This window comes from Silurus meridionalis, chromosome 1 (assembly GCF_014805685.1).
Source record: "Silurus meridionalis isolate SWU-2019-XX chromosome 1, ASM1480568v1, whole genome shotgun sequence".
Taxonomy (NCBI): Eukaryota; Metazoa; Chordata; class Actinopteri; order Siluriformes; family Siluridae; genus Silurus; species Silurus meridionalis.
In genome coordinates, this window is record NC_060884.1 from 23584356 (window position 1) to 23606702 (window position 22347).

The 22347-nt window shown below is 37.7% G+C and overlaps 1 protein-coding gene across 1 annotated transcript in view; it reads left to right on the top strand.

The window, feature by feature from the left end:
- The window catches only part of rab6ba (RAB6B, member RAS oncogene family a), an 82506-nt gene that overhangs the window by 1124 nt on the left and 59035 nt on the right, over positions 1-22347 (top strand). The window lies entirely within an intron of this gene.

Below are 22347 nucleotides of genomic sequence, written 5' to 3' on the forward strand. Positions count from 1 at the left end.
TAAAAAGTCTTCTGGTGATGGATTCCTTGTCTTATTTTGGTCGATAGTCCTTAGTCCAGGCACTGGTTGCTGAAGGAGGAATCTCCTTTCACTTTGGCATATAGAATAATGGTTCGTATTAGTGAATGCCATTGGTTTTGTTACACAAGTCTCTGGATTGGATTTGAGATTTTAAAAAAGCCAAAGGGGAAACATATTGCAGTGAATGCTTTAATCAATTCATACCTTCCAGTATCATTTGGGATTTATTATCATGCAAATGCCAAAACATGGATTAAATAGAATACAAACCTCAGTTTGGTTTCAAACATATTTATGACATTTTGACAAACTGTTGCTAAAAATAAAATAGGATTCATTTACAGAAAATCAATGTTTAATCTTTTCAGTTCGTTTTATTGCCACCAAAATGCATAACTGAAATGCGCAAACACGTTACTGGATGATGTGTTATTGGCACCTATTGTAAAAATGTGTTTAAAAAAAAAACTCAAAGTGCATTATGTTGATGATTAAATGACTTTATTTTACTTTCAATAAAATGTATTAGAAAAAAATAAAAAACTTATTTATTTAAAAAAAAATTATGTACATGTAAAAAATATGCAATATAATTGCTATACTATTATTCATTATATTATTTATTATATGTTATGTTATGTTTGTTATATTATGTTATGCTATGCTATGCCATGTTATAACATAATTCTGAGTTTCTTGATCTGCTTGATAAGATTGGGGAATACAAGTGAGCACTTGTCTATACACAATCTCTCCAAATCCTCTTTAGCTCACTTCACTGGTTTTTAATAGAGTTTTGTTTAGGGGACTGGTGTGAAGTCTCAAACATTTTGGTTCTGATTCGGATCTATGTTTTGGAGAATTGTGCTGCTGAAAATCCTGCTATAGTCCATGAAGCTGTGATCCTAACAAGGTCTTTGGAGGAAAGAGAGCTGGACATCATCATAGATCTTTCATCATACTTAACAGTGGGGAGTAAGCATAGCATTGTGGGTACTGTGTTTGGACGACGTGCTGCGCCGCTCACGCATCATCGAACCGTAGATCTTGTACGGGTCACAAGTCACAGTGGGCACTCTATATATACACATATATACAAGTCTTACAAAAGTCTCACAAAAGTGAGTACAAAGTTCTGAAGGGACAATACTATAGAAATAAAACTTGGATATATTTTAGAGTAGTCAGTGTGTAGCTTGTATCCCAGTACAGATTTACTGTCCTCTGAAAATAACAAGCGATTATTGTCTAAATATCTGGCAACAAATGTTATGTGAGCACCATTGTTATTGAGCACTGCCTTAATCCTCCTGGCTATTGAAATCACCAGAGTTGCACAGACTGTTGCTGGGATCCTCTTCCACTCCTTCATAATGACATCACAGAGCTTCTGGATGTTGGACATATTGCGCTTCCCCACCTTCCGCTTGAGGATGCCCCACAGGTGCTCAATAGGGTTCAGGTCTGGAGTCACAATCTGGGCCACACAATTTCATCTTAGTCTCATCCGACCACAGGACATGGTTCTAGTAATTCATGCTCTTGGACAGATTGACTTCAGCAAACTTTCTTGTGAGCCAGCTGCAGAAGAGACGTCCTTCTGGGATGACAGCCATGCAACCTGACTTTTTGCAGTGTGCAATGCAGCACTCATGCATCTGTTTTTTGAAGCAGCTTCTGCACCTGATGCACAGCACAAGGCCTGTTCTGAGTGGAACCCGTTTGAAGGCCTCAGTATGACCCTGGCCACAGTGCTGTAACTAAGTTTCAGGGTGTTACTGATTTTCTTATAGCCATCTTTAATGCCATTTACTGACCATCTTTGTGGAGAGCAACAGTTTTATTTCACAAATCCTCAGAAAGTTCTTTGCCATGAGGTACCATGTTGAACATCAAGTGGTGAGTATGAGAGAATTGTACTCAAAGCAGCAAATTGTTACTGCTCCAATGCAAGATACACAAATGTGTATGGTCCTATCAAGCAAACAAAAACATAAACATGATGAATAGGACATGTGGCTTTGCATAGTTATCACAGTTTATCACTTAGGGTGTACTTACTTTTGTTGCCAGCTCTATTTACAATGGCTGTAAGTTATTTTAAGAGGACAGTAAATCTGTACTGTTATACAAGCTCTAAAATAAGTTTAATTTCTATTGTGTTGTTCCTTGGGAAGATATACTAAACTGGTTGCTTAACTGTGAGGGTTGTATATGATATCATCTGTCTCTTTATGCCAAGCCCCGCTTGAGTTGCCAGGTTCTTAGATGAAAGGAAATATTTTCTCCTGGCACACCTTCCAAATCACTATTGGTATTTAGGAGGCAACTAGAGTGTTTAGAGTGTTGGAAAAATACTTACATTTTTAACCATCCTTATTCCCCCATGCAGGTTTGTTACAGTGTTGAATTTTTCCAAAACATTTTGTAACATTTTGTGTGGGCATTTTGTCACCGTTTGTCTAAAATACTTTGTTTACTCTGTCCTCCTTTCCATCTGGAAGTATGGCTAAGACAATGTGTTCACTGTCACCCCAGGTCTTCACAGATTTTAGAATCATGGATGAACATAAAGTGAAGTTTAATTTGGAACATCTGGCTACAATTAGATCGAGAATAGAACTTCTAGCAGTGGCAAAAATGATTGCAGTTTTATTACTGGAAACAATTATCAGAATTATTTTCATTATATATTCTATACATATTTTCAAATCCTTTTTAAAATTATTTCCAAGGGTGCCAGTAATTTCAAATTTTTTTTTACTGTTTATGAAATCTATGCAAATGACCGATATACTCATTGTTTTCAAATAAATGTTATTGCTATATGACAAGTACTGAACAAAAGATAGATCAAAATTGACCTATTAGAGAATTAAGATCATGTTGTCAGATGGAAGAACGTACCGGAAACCGAAGTGAAATCCACGAAGGTTTTTTTAATAAATAGCAAAAAGGGCAAGGCAGAAAACGGCAAACCGCAACAAAACTCCAGGTTAACTAACCCTGGTGAAAGCTGTGACTAGACAGTTGCAACAAAACACACAGAGTCCCGTACACAAAGATAAACCAAACCGTATAGCTTGGGTAGTCCAACAGTGTTCCTTAGCCTAAGCTGTAGAACGAACAATGAGCTGATGGAGGAACGGCGGTTATGTAGCGTGAGAACTGATGAGGGCCAGGTGTAGATGATTAGTAAGTAGGAGAGCTGCTTGGAGTGATAGGTGGGTTAGGTGAAGGTGTGGCTGGTGGATCCCTGACACCATGTTTACAGACTGCTTTTATTTGTATGGAAACATAGAATCAAATGACTAAATGCAAATAACTCCCAAAGTAATTGTAGTTAGATGATCAATTCTATTCTGGGAAAAGTGTTTTCAGTTCCACGAAGCACAGGCTTTTGCTCCGTTTGTGTGAGCTTGAACAGATTTCTGCCATTAGACTTGATGCTTAGTCAATAACCTCTGCAACAGCTCTCTTTGTAATGGCTGGTGAAGCAGTAACGCTGCATGACTTTGTTCTCACAGTTTGAGACATGGTATCGATTTTTGTTGCAAGCCCGTGTTTTGCGTCAGTCCACGATCATGCTGAAAGAGCGTCTCTGAAAGACGGTAAGGAAATCCTTTGTAAATGTACTTTAATGGATAACAGGATGTAAGTGAGGGCATGTCAGTGCCTGCCATAGGAGATTAACCAAGCTTTGCTGTCAGTACTTTTTATTTCAAGGTTATCTTATGGTTGAACAATTATCTATTTTTACTTGTTAACTTTGTTATTCTAGATTAATCTCACAATGCAACATTTACATCTTTGCTGATTTGTGCAACATGCTGTTCATTCTGGCACATTCTCAGTGTTCTGAGCTCTTTTTACCTGTCGGCTAATTTGAGTACTATGCATATTTTCTCTCTTAGACAGCTCATGTGCCTCTTCACACATTGTTAATGCATGGCAATTAGTCCCAGAGATACTTTGAAATATAAACAAACCCTACAGCTTTTTTTGTTAGGCCAGTCTCAGGGGATAAGTAAGGGAGAGGGAGAGGAAAAGAAAGGAAAATATAGGATAGCTTGAATGGAGACAGAGGCAGATAAGGGGATTGAGGATGAGAAAGAAGAGAGGAAAGTGACCGGAGGGAATCTATTGGGCGGAGAGGTAAGAGTCTGACAGTAAATGTGGTGGGAGATTAGAAGACTCTTCAGAAGGAGCTGTCCAAGCAGCCCGACCCTCCCTATTTGTAATTCTGACAACAAGATGGTGCTCTGAATTAAGCATTTCAACAGAGGGCTTGATGAGACGGATGCAGTCTCCTGGTCGTCAGTGAGTCTGGGTGAGATAACATTACTGTGGTCCGTTATCAGGCTGTGGCACACCATTCCGCCTCAGGGACTTTCTCCTTCGGTGTTTAACTGATGATGGATTCAGTAACAAACTTTGATTCTGCACCCCCTATTGGTGGCATGCTAGTGGCCAGACAGCTGTGAATCCCACCTGGTCATATTCCATCATTTATTATCACTGGTGATGGTGGTGATGCATGAAAAGCACAGCAAGCACACATGTTTCAGTCTAGCGAGTTCTGTCCTGGCATGTCAGGACCATTTGGTAATGGTCTGACCTATAACCTAACTAAATTTCTCAAAATCCTCATCCATACAATGGACTACAAACCCAGGCACATGGCTTGTTTTTGTGTTCTGGACTTACATTTACATTTACATTCTTGCTCAAGGGCAGTTTGGTGGTGCTGGGATTTGGGCTCATGACCAAAGGAAGGCTATCATTTTAATCACTGAGCTACCAGTGACCTGGGCCCATTTGTGTATCTTTGTGGTCCTGGTGTATATTTGCGAAGTCTTACTCAAAATCAAGTGTTGACCTTTTCTGTTTTGTTTATTTAGTTCAATCTGTCTGCTTCTCACCTAATAGTTTGCCCAGCCTATTGACTTTGATGTTGTTTTGCTTTTTGATTTGTCTACTTCATTCAACAAAACTCTGCACTTGCATCCGAGCCCTGTCTGTGCATGATGGGTAAATATTAGACAACTACTTATGTGAAATATTTCTGTTAGTTTGCGTCGTTTGAGGATCTCAGCAGAAGATTTCTTACTCGCAGCAGGACTATTCAAACGATTGTCAGCTGCAATCTGGCAACCCCCTTTAGCTGAGCCTTTCAGAAACCAAGCTTCATTAATAAGGCACAGTTCATTTGAAACATGAAAATGAAATGTCTTGTAAGAGCTGAAAGAATGATGTTGCAGAATGAAGAGGAATGAGGAGGAATGAGGAAGAACGGGGAAAATGAGGACATGAGCTTCGGAATGTTCAATGGGAAACATGATGAATGACTTGTCAAGAACTTTGTCCTCTATTTCTCTGGCCGTCATCCAGATTGAAATAGCTTCTGTAGTTAAATCCATGGAATTTCAAGCCAGTTGGCAAGTCAGTTAGGGATTTCTTTTTTGCTCAGCAGTCTGCAAAGCCTGGTCTCATTGACAATGCAATCTCTTGCCAACTTCCTGACTCAGTGTAATGAACAAGGCTATTGTGCAAATGGTTCACACCAATTACTTACTTTACCTTCCACACCCAGTCAGCAAGGGGCCCTGCTTTCCTTTCACTCCTAGGTCATCATTCAGGTAGTTTGAGTAAAATGGTTATATTATAATTCAATAAAATAGTTTTGTAATTAAAGCCACGAAGGGCAGTGTGTATTTCACTGACTCACTGGGTTGCTCATGTAGGCTCTGATCATGAGGCAAATCTGTTAATCAACACATCTCTAGGCAACAGTATTCTGCAAATCAAATGGCAAATGAAAGCTGGAATGTTCTGTACACTTGATGCATGTGACTCCACTGTTCTGCCTATTGATTTGCTCTGATGTTTACTCAGGATCTTAATGATAATGGCTAAGATGAATGCGTCCCTCGTTTTTAATGCTGTCGGTGTTTGATTTGCGAAGAGCTCTCAGACAGTGGAAGGATGAAACAGTGCCGATGTGCCTGAACCTTTCAGTGGCAATCGTTGTTCGCTTTATTGAATGATTTGAACAGCTTCTGTGGTGCTTTTTCTTACTGCAAATACGAATAAAACAGGGTTCAGTTGTCCGGTTGAACTTTTATTAGCTCTGATTAGGCTAATATTTCAGTGATGTTGTTAATCAGTGTGTCAAACAGGTGGGGAAATATGCCTTGGTGTTTATTAGACACAGGATCAGGTACAACATTTAAAATCTTTTCTATTAGATTGATCAAATATCTTGTCTTTGACCAGATATATTTTTTTCTTTTAAAACTGTTGTTCCTGTTAGTGCACTCCTAGGGCTTCATTTACAATTCAATATATAAGCTATTGAATGAGGTGACATGCTGGGTAAATTGTTCTGTGTGCTATTTATTCTTTCTGAATAATAACAACAAGAAATCCAGTGACTGTGCCACTGTTTATAAGCAGAGAGGAAAATAATTGTATTATTCAAAAAGAAATCGAGATATAATTACATTGGCTCAGGGGACAACAGTTCATTTTATGCAGTGGCCATTTTTATTTTAAATGCAGATAAATTCAGTTATCTATGAAATTACCACACAATCTAAAAAGCTTGAGAACAATAAGGCAAGAGGCAATTTTACAGGTTTATTCAAAGGGGGAAGGGTTCATAAATGAGAAGTATGGTTTAACATATAGACCTAACCCAACCAAGAAATACAGTAAATCCAGACAATGTGAAATTTTGTGAGCTGTGTTATAAACGTCTTTAAAAAATTTAAGATAAATTTAAGTTATTACAATATCTCCAGACATGGCCACTCACAATAATGTACAAGATTATCTTTTTTTGTACTGCTTATACATCTGACCCAACTGATTAGCTAATTATCAAGCCCTACAGGAGTTGGGTCAAGTGTAGCTGAAGCATGGAAAACACCACACTGGGCCCAGCAGTGGCTCTCCAGGACTGGACCTGAGAACCTTTGCGCTAACATGTTAACTCTTCCCTCCCCAGAGGTTTTTTTTTCTTCTGCAGACTTGCAAAGCTCTTTTTAATTATACATTACTGTTACTTGATTGGTCAGGCTTGCAAAGTCTGGTTTTTGCTCCTGCGGGAGCCTGTACATTCATATACTTGCGTTTTTGTGTGTGTGTGTGTGTGTGTGTGTGTGTGTGTGTGTGTGTGTGTGTGTGTGTGTGTGTGTGTGTGCACCTACAAAATGCACAGTCTGTTGCTTCACAGCTTGTGTTTCTCTTTAGTGCTCAGTGGTTTCCTCTTGCATTTTAATGAGATTCTCTGGTGAGTTTTCTTTGTCTTCTCCTTCCCTTTGCAATATTTATTAAAAAAAAAAAAGGTTCCCGAAATGAGTTGCAAAAAAAAATGCATTTTCCAAACCTTTAGCCATTATTTTTTATTCCTATTACTAATTGAAATTGTATTTTTAATAATGTATTTCTTGCCCATTCTAAGATTTTGCATCATGTCTTTTATGTACTGTACTCATGTGCGTGCTTTAGGGTTGGGCACACACTGCTCATGTCACCTTAAACAACACTGACTAATTAATGTATTATTATAGTCAGAGGCTCATTTGCATATTGGTATATTACTATCGCAAAGGCCAGTGTTGCAGTATTACAGTAGTAAAACTGCATAACTAACACCATAAAGCACCGGCAAACCAAATGCCTGTCATGCCGTTATCTTTAATGTCAGAGAGTTTCTTGTTAAAATATGTCTCCTAGCTAGTTACTATGGTTACAGGTAATATTCAAGGCTATCGCTAGATGATTCTGGCCATGTCCCAAAACACAATAAGCCCTGCAGTCCTGCTCTAAGATTTCAAGGAAAGTGTAACTATTATTGTTTGCTACAGTTACAAAAGGATAGGAATCCGACATTTTTTTATTCACTACTTGAGAAACAGCAAAACATTGAAATATCATATTAAAGTAAAACCATATAAAAATTCTTAATCTGAGAAATATAGAAAAAACAAAGAAATTTAAAAAGTCTCAATTTATTTATTCAATTTTACATTTTTTTTCTAATGTATTCATTCCAAAGTTCTAATGTGATATTATGCAATATCTTCTAAATATCTTCAAAATGTTATATTTGAGAAAGAATTGATTCATTTCCGTAATCATTGCAGCCCGGTTCATTTATAGGACGTGGTTGATAAATTGCATCACCTTCTGGGAATGCAGCAGTCCTGCATGTGGGCAGTTTCTCTACATGGGATTGGTTCATGGTGGGTGAAAAATCTCAGTTCTCCAGAAGCTATTATCGAAGCTGTCTTGAAATACAATAAGTTCCCACAGGCAGCTCTTAAAACTGTTTATGAGCACCAGTCAAATTATATGTGATTACGGTATACAGTTTCCCTTGATATCTCTTTTTTCCTTTTTATTCATTGACAAATCTTTCTCGTTTCTCGTCGGCAACCGAGCCAAACCTGGCACACGTTTACAGAGCAGATGGCAGAAGTGATCTGGGATGGATTCCTTCAGTACTCCAGATAATGAATGATGAAAACGAGTCTTTGCATCGTACAGGAATAGTGTATGTTCAACAGTAACATAGTTAATGTAGTAATGCTCTGACCTTTGCTAGCTGCCTGCTGATAGAGCTGCACTAGAGCTGTGCGTATTGATTCGGAGGTCGAGGTCAGCAGCACCATAACCAAACTGAAGCACTCTGAGAAGGCCGGAGCTGTAAATCGCAGAGTAAATGCTGTATTGACAGCAGAGGCGGAGATATTTGTTGTAGATTTCCCATAATGCTTTGCTCAGTATAACCACTTAATGAGTAATGGAGACAGTCATAGATTTTTTTATGGCCCTATGCCATAAAATATATTAAAATAACCTGGTAAATCTGTAATATGTCACAGTCATTGATTGATCTCCAGTATAAAATAAATATTTTGTTTATGAATGTTATGTAAATGTATTGATATGTAGATGGTCAAATATGCCATCATTCATTTGAAATACATCATTTAGAATTTAATTATGATGAACAAACTGCTTATTTTGCTGATATCTGTATTGCAGACGTTACTTCGTGCAGCTCTAGCAGACATTATCGTGAGGCAAAGTCAAATGTTGCTGTAAAGCTGATAAAGGTTTCGCTTGTTTGTGCTGGTTGTTTAAAACCAATGAAACTGTACTGCTTTCTCTTAAGACTTATATAAACAGTAATTATGAAATAACATGCCCTATTGTTTCAGAAAAATTCTGTTATACTGTATGAAAAATGTTTTGACATAATACTATGTTGGTTGAATAACAGACTTTGCAATATTGGGTTTCCACGACTGCTTATATGATGAAGAATCCACTAACTAAAGACCTCCTTTAAAAGTTGTGCTTAATATTACATTCACAAATACAGCGTCTCGCAACAAAACAAGAGGCTGGAGTCCGTTCATTTTCAATGAAAGCTGGTGACCTCCAGGGACATGAGCTACCTCGAACGTAGTGACTATAATTAGGCATCAGAACACGTAAGCCAGCAGAGGAGACATTCACTTTTTGCATCTATAAAGCGATGTGGTGCAGCAACTACCGATAGGAGTGCACATAATCTGTCTTTTGATTTGCTATCAAAAGTGGATTGCTACCTACAACAAACAAATGTTACTCTGACAACTAGCAATACACTTGACGACTGATGCCTTGCAGCTACAAAATGTCTGCATGTATAAACGTAGAAAAAAGTCAATAAAAAACGCTGGAAAAATTGTTATACCTTGAGAAATCGTTTTCAAGTTGGAGAAAGGGGAGTTTGGAGCTGCAAACATGATATGGGATGATTTTTTGTGAGCTTGAGGTTATTAGGATTTTTTTAAATAACTTGTGAGTTTCATTGTACTTGAACATGTGTGAAACTCACTGTATGAGTTTCAAGGCATGTGCATTGGTAACATTATTTTAATTAAATTGTATCAGTGATTTTTAGAGCATCATAGCATTATCTGATGTCAGCCATCATTGGTTTCAGTAGCACTAAATCGTCACATTATGTGTTCCAATCTGAAACCATCGTTAAAGAAATCTAAATGCAGCTTTAAAGGACAAATGCATTTTATTTGTAATTATGGAACTGCCTTCTGTTCTACTTTCCTTGTGCCCTTTTGACCTTTGCGCCTGCACCTTAAACATGTCCTGTTGGATTTTATTTAGTTTTAATAAACCTAGCTATTGTCAGTTAAAATATTGATTATATGGCTGAACTTAATGAAACCTTGACAATAAAAGTGAGGGATGATTAGAATAGGCGTGGGATGTAATTTCCTTACGGTGATTCATTGTTTGTTGTCTGTGGAGGAGACACTCACACAATTCTTCTAACATTATAAGGAAATCAGAGATTTACTAATAAGAGATGTGTGTTGAGTTGCTGGCTTCTGGTTTATTGCATTTGTTGGCTTATAGAAATATAGATGCTTGGCATAAATTAGGGCAACAATTAACAATTGCATGTATGCATCTGCATCTAATGCATGTATTTATCTGCATGCTTCATTCGATATTCAATTCTTGATTTCCACTATGGGTTGAAAAGAATGGCCATGTAATATTTTCATTCATCTCTGCTCCTCTGAGGAGACGTTGAATGTTTGGAAATAACTGTGAAGCAATTACTGGCTAGTTTAATAATCAGCAGCCCTTCTCAGCTAGTTTAAAATCAGATCAGATAGATAGGTGTGTGCCTGCTCAAAGAGGCTGTCCCAGATTGCTCTTTACATTCACGTTAACATTTAAAGCATTCGAGAGACGCCCTTATTCAGCACGACTTTCATTTATTTTAGCTATGGTAACTCTTGGGATGAGTTTATTTATGGAAATGGGGTATAAACATGCTTGGTCTTGGTGGATTAGGTCTGATACAGTACGATGCTGCTGCTCTTGCAGAAAGAGTTAAGCAAGTTAAATCTTAAAGATGTAAAGAACCATGGTGCTACAAACGATGGAGCAAGAGTGACCCCTTGTAGCAAATCTGTACAGGTGGTGCATGGAACAGAAATAAGCATAGAGATAGCACCCAGCGAGAATATGAAGGGTTGCAGAGATAGAGAAGCAAAGCCATATCACCATGAATGACTTAACTAATCAGTGGTCTTGCTTAAGGACCCATCCGCTTTATGTTCCTAGGATTTTGAACTTCTGATCAGAACTCCAATACCTTAGCCCCTAAGATACCACCACCCCACACAGATTTACAGACTTTAATTCAGCTGGAGTTAAACATCCTGAAAAACCCTGCTATATTCTTCATCCTTCATTATGATATATGGAGCTTCCTCACCATGCTGCATGCTCTTAGATTTCGGCTGCCAGCTCATCCACCCAAATGAGTTTTAATGACTGGTAGGTCCTTAAATAGGATAACCTGATACACAGATATACTATTTTCCGCATCGATTTTCAATAATCCCCCGCTTTACCGCGGTTCGAATCTCACGCTGCCGGTTTATCGCGGAATTGCATTCGCCTCTTGCTGATATAAATAAAAGAAACTAAAAGAAACGGAGAACTAATAAAATAATTTTAAAAAAATGCAACAATACAGTAAGCACTTCCTTATTTTTAAATGTACATACCATAAGAAATGAGTAGCATTACATTACAGAAATCTGTAGGTTTTCTGTTTGCTTATTGGTTGAAGTACGTCCTCTGATGTAAAATAAAAGGTGGAGTTAAAGACACACGTCACCCGATTTAGCCAATGAAAGTAAAGAATGCGGTGATGTGTATCTTTAACTCAGCCACTTTTTTGCCGTCATAGGACACTACGCACAGGCTACGCTACTACAGAACTGTATACTGTACAGTACATGTACTCACTATAAATGTGATACAGTGTATTGTATTTCTACGAATTTACACAAAATGGATCTAGCTATATTCTTGCAAATGTTTTCTGTGTGTGTTTAAAGTGTGTGGGAGGATGATTTACGACTTAAACAATAAAAAAAAAACGGTGGCGTCCGTTTATCGCGTTTTATTGCGGGGGATTGCTGTATTTTGTTTTGTCGTTAGCAGTGCAGTCTTAAAAGCATTAAAGCTGGAAATTTATCTTGTAGCCTCTGATGTGCGGTTCAGGGTGTTCTTTGCTACAAATCAACTAAATAACAGCCATGACCTGGAAGAGCTTTTGAATTCCTGGTTGACTAGTTAATATTACTAGTCATACAGATTCTAGGTTCCACTTCTAGGTTTTGAAAATCTGCATTCCCAGAGGGTTCAGGATCAGTACTAAGAACATGCTAAACACTATCAGTGCCCCCACAACCTGATATCACAGGCTGGGATGGACATATAAATTCTAGCTGGAATACAGAGGGCTTATCTCCTATCTGCCCTGGTGCCAGTGTGGTGCAGAACAGTTCTGCTGGCCCTTGGCCATGATGAAGAAGGACATGGAGCAGACCTCCAGCTCAAAGCCTGCAATAATTCATGAGCCTGCTTCACCAAATTAAGGTGAGGGCTGGGATATGACAGGCTTAGTTATGAGTTGGCAGTGAAGAGGACCACAGGGGCAGGTGCAGGATTTAGTCATACCAGTAGATTTGTGATCTCTTGGTCAGCCATTTGTTACTTTTAAAAACCTATTTTCTTTTAGTTTGTAGGCGAGAGCAAACGTGCATTTGAATTTTTTTTTCTAGGAGTACTATCTTATTTTGGAACATTTTGTTTCCCGTGCAGAAATGGAATAGCAGAGTCTGGGCCAAGCTTCCACTGAGGAAATAGAGCTGTCCCATCTGCTGCAGCATTAACAAAGACCCAATCCAACATGACTGCAGTAGATGTGTCTTTGGCCTGTGTGTGTGTGTGTGTGTGTGTGTGTGTGTGTGTGTGTGTGTGTGTGTGTGTGTGTGTGTGTAGCAAAGGAAAAAGCCACCGAATGTCTAGGTTTCAGTTTTTGATGCGTCCAAAGATAACACTGGATGTTTACAACTCTTTGTCCCTTTCTCACAGCAGTTCCCCGCCTGTTCAATTGTGGGCTGCAGCTCCCTTGTAGCTTTGAACCAATATCGATTGACTGGGCTGCTCAGTAATAGGCAGTAATTGATCATGAGCTATAAAGCTCAGCAATGTTTGTGTGCCTCCTGTTTGTTTTCTAGAACCTTCTGCATTGCTTTGCATTTCCTATTTTATTTGTTGCTTAAGAGCCTCATAGTAATGCCTTCATTAAAATATTTACTGAGAGGATATGAACTATGCTGGAATATTTTCTACTAATTCTCATAAATCTCTCACTGCATTACACGGTCGCAGAAATACGGGCTACGCAAGGAGGGTTTAATTAAAGAACGAAAACTGGTTGGAGTGTGCCTGAATGCACTACAGCATAAAATCTACAGCTGAAATCTACAGCATATATTAGCATGATTTGCCACCCTTTAAAGTGTGTGTGTGTGTGTGTGTGTGTGTGTGTGTGTGTGTGTGTGTGTGTGTGTGTGTGTCTGTGTTTTCCCCTCTGAACTGGTGGGTTGCCCTTGATTTTTGGAGTGAGCAATCTTCCTGCTGTTGAATAGCAAGCAGTGCAGTACATATGCTACATGCTTCAGTGAGCCTTGATCCCGGCCTCCAGTGGGATTCCAGCTTCTTCCTCCCTTATCATACCCCCAAAAAACAACAAGTGAAGGGGGGGACAAGTGCAAAGCCAAAAATATGTCAAATGTTGTGTTGTGAACCTTAATTATTCTGTCCGGCTAATGTTTAGATGCATGAAGATGAGGGCTGTGACGCTGGAGTACACCCTGAATGGAATACAAGACTATTGCAGGAGAAACACACACTGTCACAAAAAAAACAAAAAAACAATAACATAAAAAACGTCATAAAGACAATAACACAAACTCGGGATACTTGTGGCAAAATGCATGCAATAATTTCAAACAAAGAAACAAAACGTATTAATCGCGCAATATGCCACAAGCCTCTGAAATTTGATGGCGGAATTGAGCTGGAAATGATTAAAAGGGTAAAGCTACATTTAGTGTAACTAATGTACATATTACAGAGCTGATTACAGAGCTTAAGAATTTCATTTCAAGGATGATGGTGGACCAGACTTCTATTACTTGTCAGCTCATAACTCCAATGCCATAGACGTAAACAGTGCGTGCTAAATAATCGTATACTGTACATTTATGACTGGTCTGCAGCATATGCTACAAATAATTAGCTGTAACTAAACCATGTCCAAACCACAGAATTTCCCATGTACTGATCTGGTGTTTGTTTTGTGTAAGAAAGTTGCAGGGAGTTTTGCTCTATTTTATATGCATTTTTTACAGCACACTTTTATTTTATATGTTTTTTACAGCACACTTCCTGTAGATCCTTCCTTTAAGTATAGTGACGTTAATCGGCATCTGAAAAGTGGCTTATAAAAAAAAGTGGATATAAAAATAAATATGTGCACCCCTACTTTGTATCATGGATTAGATTGTGCTTCTCTTGTCATTAAGTCAGTAAGGACTTCTTTTCATTAAACATTAAATTATTTAAAACTTTTTGAATGCTTTTATGTTTCCATAGCGATGAAGAGAATGGGAAGTTCTTGTTTGCTTTTATATTTGCAAGAGAGGTCTTTCATTTAGATTTAATTGGATTAATTGGTCTTTTTTTTTTAGCTTCTAGGAGTCCATTTAATGGACACAGCACTAAAACATGTTCTCTCGGTCGGGTTTTTGCAGGAGACTGTAAATGGATAGCTTCTGTGTTTCGGATTTTGTAAGTTATTTTAACAAATGATTGTCACTCGTCCAGCTGAGCCCCATGCAGTGCTGCTATGCTGTGGATGCTCTGACTGAGTTCTGCTCCAGCGACTTCGGCAGTGTGTGTGAGTATTTACTGTCTTTCTCAGCTCCCCTGAGATGAGGCTCTCTGTCAGTGATCCAGCGTTGATCACATCCTTCATCCTGCTCTCACACAGCACTGAGCAGCCTAATGAACTCCCGCTCTCTCTAACACCCTAATGGGCATTGTGACCCTGCACACCACAGCCCGTCTTTCAGCTGTGGGTCCTGCAGAGAACGCTGTTCAGTCAACAGAAGACCTTCAAGCTGGTTTCTTTGTGTTTTCTCTGCCTGATGAGAAAAGACCAAATAAACCTGTTTCGAGAGTATTTTTTCTACAGTACTGTTCTCTGCTGCCTTGTACAGTTTACACTTCCAGGTGTTGTACAAACAGGTCTGACCTCCAGGCTCAAAACACATCGGCCAGATGGTCAATTTAGGGAAACAAACTTATTTCCATTTCATCACCTCATTTAGTATGTGTACACACTCTACTTTTCTCTTGGGAAAAGCACAAGCAGGAGAAGGGAGGGAGAAAAACATTCACTCTCAAATCATGAGCTTCTGGGACCAGCTAAAGCTTACTCAATGCTTAATTAACACACTGTCAGCCCAACTGGAGATGCGATCAGTGAGTTGGGAGTGGAGCTATAATGACTGGAAAGAAAAAATGTTTATTGTTTCGTCCTTTGAAGTGCGGCACTGAATATTTGCGCATCCCTTCAATACTTTCTATTTAGTTTTCTTAACATAAACTCAGACTAAGGTGCAGAGCAGTTAATGTGTCTTCTTGTGCATTTCACTGTCACAGCTGGTCCCCAGGCCTACTAGAAACCCTTCATTCATCTAAAGGATTTCTGGAGGAAAAGAGTACCAAATGTAATAAAAATACAACTCTTGCTAAGCGAAATTCCCAACAGGCATCTCTTGCCTGTTTTCATTGAATTAAGAAATAAAGGATAAGCCATGCCATGGCATGTGTTTACACAAGTACCTGTTATTAATCTAGACAATACAGCAAAATATGTAATTATGAAAGCACCAGTACTTTTATGTTATATGACTTAAAGCTAGTTTTATGTTACAGGAACTGATGTTGCTTGGTAGCAGATTATATTTACTGCAGTGTTTTCTATTGATTTGAAGCTAATGAGGTATATGAAGCTTATATGGGATTCCATGCTGACTTCTGTAATGGACAATACAAAGGTTTCAGATCTAGATCTCAAAAAAATATAAATAAATAAGCAAAAAAGCCTGATAAGTATCTTAGTTTTCACTCAATGAAGTGTTTAACGGCAAGGTGACTGTGCTGTGATAGGATTATATTAACAGTTTGCAATCACTGTTTTTATTAGGGCTGGGCAACATGATATTGATATTATTATCGTTAATGTCACAATAAACCTTTCTGAGATTACATGGATTTTGTGAAATTGCTTTGTTTATTATATAACTGGAATAAAATCACTGGAAGCATCTGATGTGATGTAAAAATGTTTTAAATTAAATTAAATGTTTTACTTTTGAAACAAAATAGAATACAAATAATAATAGCTAAAATTTGAATAAACTTCTAAAACATTAAAAGAACTTTATAATAGCTTATTGAAATATTATGTTATGATATTATGTATTTATTTATTTATTTAAATATTTATTTATTATACACTAATGAGAAATATATAAACCATCTGGAGCTCATTGTGGAAATGAAAGCGAAAAGCAAGCAAGAAAGACTCGTAACCATCATACAAAACAGATTACTGAATTTGCTTGTACATGGACTTATTCTTATCCATGTTTTTACCCTATCAAGGCCAGGAAGAGGAATGGAAATTTTAAGGGAATATAAGACTTTTATTTTGTTTATTATTTTCTAGCTAATATAATATTTACAGTACTGTGCAAAAGTGTTCGACACCCTGTGTGCCTTTTAGTGGAAATGTTTTATTTTATGGCTTCTGCATTATCAATACAAATCCATTTTACATGTCCAAGCATTATTTTTTCAATTTAAAAAAATTGAAGGTTAGTTTCAAATGCCAATACTGAACACAACATATCACGTTACAGACCACTTTCCTGATAATAATGAAATGAAAGCAGCAGAGTTTTGTAAAAGAGGCGTCAGTCGAATTCCTCAGATAATCTGTGGCAGTTCTCATTAAAAGACGCTCAATAAATCATCCTCAAGTTTAATTTTATTATTTTAAAGGCAATTTGCATAGCATAGCAAGACTTTTCTGCAATACTGTACACTTCATTGTCTTTTTTTTCAATAAACTTGGGTAGTCTTTAACAGATTGTTATTAAAGAATTTCAGAAACAGAACATTTATTATGAATATATTAATAAAAGTATTTTGATTCTGAAAGACATATGAATGACAGTATGTATTTTAAAAAGCATGACTTAGCTCAAATGACAGTGTGTCTGCTCAATATCTGTTTTATTTTTCAAAAATGGATTTCTGACAAGATGAAGGATGGCTGTGTTCAACATTTTGCAGTCGCACATGAGACTCCTGGAGAAAGAAGCACAAGGACAATTTTTCTCTTTGACTCTCCAAAGACTATAACATTTCTCTTAATAATGATGCAAAATGCAGTGTATTTGTTGAATGAATTTGTTCTCCCACTTAGTCCCTGGTGCAGCTTTTCTCTTAATATGCCTTAATGCAGCTTCCTCCTTCATGTCTCTCCAGGCTGTAGAAAGACAATGCAAATGAAAAGGAAATTTACCTGTTATTATGATGATATCACATTTTAATTTCATAACGTCCCTGCAAAGGCTCAGTGTGTGTCTGTTACATTGTGCTGAATACACTTGTCATTAGACTCATATAAATGACTCCAGCTGTGGCTCACTTGCCTGCTACCTGCTGATATTGATGGGCCGCTGACCCCAATTACAGCCGAATAATTATAATATGAAATCGATATTTTGGTCACTCTGTCACTTGCGCATGGCTCAATCTCAACACATAAGGCTGGTAAATTCACATACATTTGCTATTCCCTAAATCAAATTCACATCTATTTACTTTGGCACATCCAGAATTTCTCTCAGAGTTAATGTATGTATTTTTTGACAGCATTTGTCAGCAGTGTTTTTCTTTTTTTTTCTTTTTTTTAAATCTTTGACCTTTTTTATCTGGCACATTTTGCCCCAAATCATTAAGTTTGACCCATAGTTGTCTTTCCCTTGTGTCCTCGAGCCCAGCAATGTGGTTTATTAGAAGAGCAGTTGGGCTGCAGATGGGGAATGGTTAGACACAGATGGGGCCGATGATCCAAGGGGTGAAGAGACACGGGCATGTGAGGAGTTGATTTCTTAGGCCTCGGCTGTAGGCATGGATCTGACAGAAGGAGCTTAGGTCTAATGCTCCGTTTCATAAACTAGGTAGAGATGTGATATTTACAGTATGTAACACCGTAAATGTGTAATGTTTGCAATACCTCACACGTTTTAAGCAAAAGGTATTGCCTGTTGTGTAGGTCTACTGTTATGCAGAATATCACGAAAGACCCATCAGCCAAATGTAGTCAAATGCAGTTATAAAACACATACTTATTTACTGAAAGGTAGGGCTGTGTAATATGCTTAAATTAGATTGATATTCTAATGTATTGCAAGTATTATTACTTGTACATGTGAATACTGTAGGTACGGTCAGTGCCCTTATAGCTCTGATGTGTTTAACTTGTGTCAGCCCTAAGACTCTATTGAATCTGGTTCCTTTAAATTTCTTTCTTTTAGCATATCAGGGTGTTTTTCTCTTGCCATTAGTAGTCTTAATCTTAATGCAGATTAAGATGAATCCAGGTTCCATCTAGATTAAGGTTAATTTAGATCCAGGTTTTTTATTTTTATTTTTACACTCCATACCCCATAGAAATGAAGCAATAAACTAATTTGTAATAACTTGACAAATTTATTTGAAATTGTATACACTTAAAATTTAGCACAGGTGCATACCATTTCTTAGTTAAACACCTGTCTATATAAGTTTGAGCTGTTGAAAATGTATACCAGAGCTAAAGCCGGAGATAGGCTTATATCAAGGTTTGGAAAATCTGATGTTTGAATCGGACGAAGGCTAAAATTTTTGCTGCATTAAAAGTTCCTGCGTGAGTTTTCCATCACTAACAAATGAAATACATTTGGAACAACCAGAATTTTTTCCAGATTCCTGGTTGGGTCATATGGGCCAGTGAGCTCTAGATATCACATGTGAAGAACAGGTTAAAAAAAAACATGTTTAAGGTCAACCATCACTGCAACACGGAGTGTTTCATTGATCATTTACAATTACATGAACATTTACATATACATTTACAGCATTTAGTGAATAAACCAACAGTGAATGAATAATCCTTCATGTCCAATTTGTTTACATAAATAAATGTTGCCTTTTTACTCTTACGCCCTATTTGAGACCATGAAAGTAAAAACTGCCAGTCCTGAGAGTTTGTTCAATCTCATTGCACACATCCACTCTACTTTATAAAGTGTGTTTAATTAAACCTTAAATTAGAACCTTCCCTTGAAGATAAACCTTTTGATGTGTGGAGGGAAAAAACATATTCCCCTATTCCTTTCATCACTGTTGACGCTTTATCATTGACTTTGACTTGTTATTGGCATTACCTTATTATTTTTGACCCAATGCTTATACAACAAAAAGACAAATATAATACATAAGTATTGAGGGCTTCTTTATAGGCAGAGGGGAAACTGAATGGCTGGCCTTTATTGAGTCTGACAGGGCCTGTACGTACAGAGACGCTGGGGAGATTGGTGAGTCTCTACAGAACTCTCTGGAAACCTTTCTGTATAATTAACACTCCAGAAATTGTCCTGTAATTTGACTCGTGTCAAGACCATGACAGGCCTTTGTGTTGCCATCAGTCTGAAAAGAATGATTAAAAGCACAGCAGTGTGAGTCTATAGGAAGAAACAATGAAAAAATAATGCCGTAGAAAGAGTCAGCTTGTCATTGATCTGGAGATGCCTCCTGCCCTTGGAGTGCGTCCTTGATGCACGCGACCGTGCATGTCGACAGATGCGGGTATCGCATTTTTGGCTACGGTCCATTTGGGGACCATTTGCTCGTGTTAATAATGTGTCAAGCTGTTTTTTTTTATTCCGCTGGTATTTTAAAGTGAAGGACAGATCGATAATTATGCCTGAGTCCAAGTGGTCATTCTGTGCTCAGTCTACTCAGGTGTACCTCGGTCCTTTTCCTTTTTTCCTTCCGTGTTCACCGAGCCGGAGAAAGCTAACATTCGTACAACGCTGTTTAATGAGACGGAAAGTAAGACAGAGTGTTTGTTTAAACTGCTCATTCTTATTATTTCAGGTCCTTGGAGAATATCATGATCTTGCCTGGTCTCGTCAAACGATTGATCCTGAATAGATTTGATCGCAGTTTGTTCATTTTCACACACACGTCTATTTTCCATCCTCATGCAGACACAGTTAACTTCGACTCCCACACAGTGTTAGACATTCTAATGCATGTAAATACGTCTGATAGACCTGGTTTTTCTCTTGTGCCTTACTGTGGCTCCTGAGCTCTATCAGATGGCTGCCAGTCTCAGCCGGAACACTCATATGATCTTATTGGACACACTCGGAAGGAGAGGCTTTCTTCTTTCCGTGTACGACGGGAATCTAATTTAAACATGGAAACATGGTTCCAACTACTTGCTGGCTGGAGAAAAACAGGACACATAAACACTAAAAACTCCAAACCTATCAGTCATATATTTAATATCTGGTGTTGCTACTTTAGAGAATGAAAAAGAGTGAGTGTGTGTAAGAGAGAGAGAAAACATGAGTGTGTGTAAGAGAGAGAGAGTGAGTATGTGTAAAAGAGAGAGAGAGAGAGAGAGAGAGAGAGAGAGAGAGAGAGAATAAAATGCTTCATTAGCCTTTACAAGAAGAGATGATGGCACTGTTGAGGGCTGCTTTTATTCGTGTGTGTGTGTGTGTGTGTGTGTGTGTGTGTTTATGTGTATGTGTGGATTTGTTTTAATTAATTTCCTTATGAACAATAAATATATTTTTTTTTTTTTTACATTCTTTTAGATTTTTAACTGGAAGGGCTAATATTTTGCAAGTGCTACAACAAAGTTTTTGTTTTGTTAATGCTTCATCTTGATTTCATTGACAGTCATCCAGCCACCATACTGCTACAAATTATAATTGACACACACACACAAATACACACACATAAAAAACAACCCTACTAATTTAACAACACTACAGCTACATTTGCTTTTCTGATCAGGGTCTTTATGTATCAGGCATCCATTTTAGGGACATAGGGTGTAAATTGGGATTATGCCCTTGGATTCCAGTGTGTCAGTGCTGTCACATACGATCTATTTACTTGTATAGAAACACAGAGAAAGTATAAAAGCCAAGCAAACATGGACACAATATAAGCTACTTTTGATTTAGCCAGCATATTATTCAGTTTCTCATTTTAAATCACATTCTCCAGAAACCACCATTAAATATTCATAAACTATGTTCAAGTTAGAGAAGTGTAGAAAAGAGTGCAGGCAGGGTGAAGTGGGTAAAGAAGAGTGGCATTAGCGATTTGTGATAGTGATAGATCTGCAAGAGTGAAAGGGAAAGTTTATAGGACTGTGGTGAGACCTGCAATGTTGTATGGATTAGAGACAGTGGCATTGGGTAAAAGACAGGAGGTGGAGCTGGAGGTAGCAGAGCTGAAGATGTTGAGGTTTTTGTTGGGAGTGACGACGATGGACAGGATTAGAAATGAGTTTATTAGAGGGACAGCACATGTAGGACGTTTTTTATTTTTATTTTTTTAAGTTGTTGGATGTGGTGAGGTAAGATATGCAGGTAGTTTGTTTGAAAGAGGCAGATGTAGAGGACAGGGGGGTATGGAGACCCATGATCCGCTGTGGCGACCCCTAATGGGAACAGCAGAAAGAAGAAGAAGAAACTATGTTCAAGTTAGTTGCAGAATGTTCAGAATACAGTTGCAAGTAAAGATGCATTTATACCAGTGCAGGGTTTCTGCATGGTCTTAAAAAGTAAATAAAACATCCAAAATTGAAAAAAAAAATGTTAGGCCTTAATTCACTTAATTCACTGTTCTAGGCCTTAAATCATTTTAAACAGATTTACATTTTTCAAAGTCCATGTAACACTAAGTAAAATGCTCATTGAAATGCAATTAACAATAAAGCAAAGCAGAATATAAATCGTAAAGAAGAGGAACTGTAGCAGCTTAAACAATACAAATAAGCTAATCAAACTAGCATAACATATGCATGCAAAAACAGATCTAATGACAATGCTAGGTTAGTGAATATAACCTTGCTCATTCATTATGTTTTGATCAATGCTGATTGACAGTGAAAGACAAAATACAGCTTTGTTTTGTTTTGTTTTTTGAAACTGATGTTGGATATTTTTTTGCATGAATTAATTTCAGCAAACAACGACCGTGTAACCTCATGAGACTCCC